The sequence below is a fragment of the Oratosquilla oratoria genome, chromosome 29 (genome assembly GCF_046742065.1).
Source record: "Oratosquilla oratoria isolate Oo_2021 chromosome 29, ASM4674206v1, whole genome shotgun sequence".
Classification (NCBI taxonomy): Eukaryota; Metazoa; Arthropoda; class Malacostraca; order Stomatopoda; family Squillidae; genus Oratosquilla; species Oratosquilla oratoria.
The window spans coordinates 34,921,451-34,923,950 of record NC_134805.1 but is presented as its reverse complement, the minus strand read 5'-3'; the positions used below and the strand labels follow the sequence as shown (position 1 = coordinate 34,923,950).

At 31.7% G+C, this 2,500-nt stretch overlaps 1 protein-coding gene across 3 annotated transcripts in view; it reads right to left on the bottom strand.

Annotated features, from left to right (window-relative positions):
- Nucleotides 1-2,500, bottom strand: part of LOC143040712 (LHFPL tetraspan subfamily member 3 protein-like) — a 54,654-nt gene that overhangs the window by 22,527 nt on the left and 29,627 nt on the right. The gene's annotated exons all lie outside the window — the stretch shown is intronic.

Sequence of the window (2,500 nt, the reverse complement as noted above, 5' to 3'; positions counted from 1 at the left end):
TTCATTCATCTATTCGTTTACTTGTTCATTCTACCCATTCATTCATTTGTTCATACATTTACCTATTTGAATTTACTCGTGTATTTATCTATTTACTTATCAATTCTTATATTTATTCATATATTTGTTATTAATTCACCTAATACCTGTTTCTTTTTATCTATGAACTCATTTCATCTATGTATTCATTTATTTACCTAATTCACCTAAACGTCTGCCTTAATGGAGACGTCTATCAATCGTTAAACATAAATTCTGAATATCTAGCTACAGCTTACGCACCCAGCCCCGAAAACCCGCTCGGTGCCTACTACAGCCAATAGCGAGTGACGCTCACCATACTTGGTCTCATACTCGTATTTGGGCAAAGGCCTTCGATTAAAATAATCAATCTCCTTTCAAAAGCAAAGCAATATGGCTCTAGACTATCGTTTAACCATCATCACTGAACCATAAACGATCATTGTCGAGCGATAATTACACCGAGCATAACGTACCTCCCTTGGAGACGTCATCGAGAGTATACTGAACTCACATTCGCTTAGTTATGGGTTCGAGTCCCACACTCCTCTCCAATTCCCAGCAGCGAGTGTTACCTTCCCTAACAGTCCAAGCGCATAATAGAGCAGAGGTGACAGCTTCGGCCGCAGCTAATCAGCGCCTCCTGTCGTAGACTTCTCATGTTACCACTTCCTTGTAAGCCATCGCCGTGTTTTACAGCATCACAGTTCGTTGCATCTGGCTTTCCCTTTCCCACACCCATCAAGTGCTCAGTTCTCTGAATTGGCCGTTTATCTTTATTATCTTACCCGTGAAGTAAAAAGATAAAATAAATGAACAGATAAAATGAACTAAGATAAAATAAATGAACAAATAAAATACACTACGATAAGATAAAAAGATATAATAAATGAACAAATACAATAAACTAAGATAGAATAAAAAAGATAAAAATGAATAAATAAAATAAAATAAGATAATATAAGATAGAGATTGAAATAAAATAAAAATAGAACAAGATAAAATAGAATTAAACAGAGTGAAACAAAGTAACATAAAACAGATCAAACAAAATAAAATAAAATAGAAATATATACAGTAATAAAACACAATAAGATACAATATAAGTATAATGAAAATAAAACAAAATAAATCAAATTAAAGTGTATTAGATAAGAATAGATAAAATTATAGAAATGGAGCAAAAAAATAATTTTTCTGTCATAATAGTGACAGTACTAAGGCCCAAATGATCCAGCAAAGTAGTTCTAATAAGGTAGGCTTTGTCCACTAATGATGTCTATCTCTATTTCATCAAGATACAATGATGGACAGAAAGATGTGTACATGCTTGCACACGCGCGTACACACACACGCACACACACACACACACACACACACACACACACACACACACACAACAACAACAACAACATATCCTGTCTTCGTCGTAAATCTTTTGTTTTTCCTTTCCCTTTCATATTGCCCAAGCTGACAATCAACGTTAACACAAAAAAAAATAATATATAGAATTATAGAAATGAAGCAAATGGATTACAAAGGCTGAGCATGCAGGCAGGAGACCTTTTGGTCCATAACTAGGCCTGATGCAAAAACAGAATAAAAACAGATAAATAAATAAACAAATAAATAAATAGAAAAATAAAAAATAAGAAAGACAATTATTCTATTCTTCTTTTAATTTTTTGTGGTTTGGACTCTCAAAAATGGGGATTTCATGACTCCTCATCTCCTCTACAGAACCCCACGAGTGTAGTTCCTTTCCTGTGTACTATAATTAGGAATGACCCTCCTCTTATTTTCTAACCTTGTAACTTTCAAAATTTATGTAAATAAAGATAAGAATTTGTAGATCTACTTCCCAGAAATCCTTCAGGAATTCTTTATCCACTCGCAGATATAAAAGACTGACATTCATTTATATATACTGTATATATATATATATATATATATATATATATATATATATATATGTATATTGAGGGGAGGTATATATATATATATATATATATATATATATATATATTATATATATATATATATATATATATATATATTGAGGGGAGGGCCTTTTAGAAACATTTAAACATCTAAGATAAATGATTATGAAAAAAAAAATTGCCAGAACCCACCTGAGAATATTTACATCTATCTGCAGATATGAAAGACTATAGACATTTAAGTTTCATACATTTTTTTTTTTTGTAATTCTTTTAAACATCTCTTTCTATTTATCTATCTATAAACCAAGGGCTTTTTTCCCCCTCATAAGGGGGGTAGCCAAGTTAAAAGACACGTAACCACTCCCACCCATTTTACTCCCATCCACTACCCTTTCCTCCCTCCCATATTAGCTCCTCTTTTAATCATGTAAAAACAAATTAATAAATATATAAATAAATAGATAAATAAATAAATGAAGGGTTTTTTTCCAGCGACTCACCCAAGAAGACTTACACGTAAATGAATAAATAAAAAA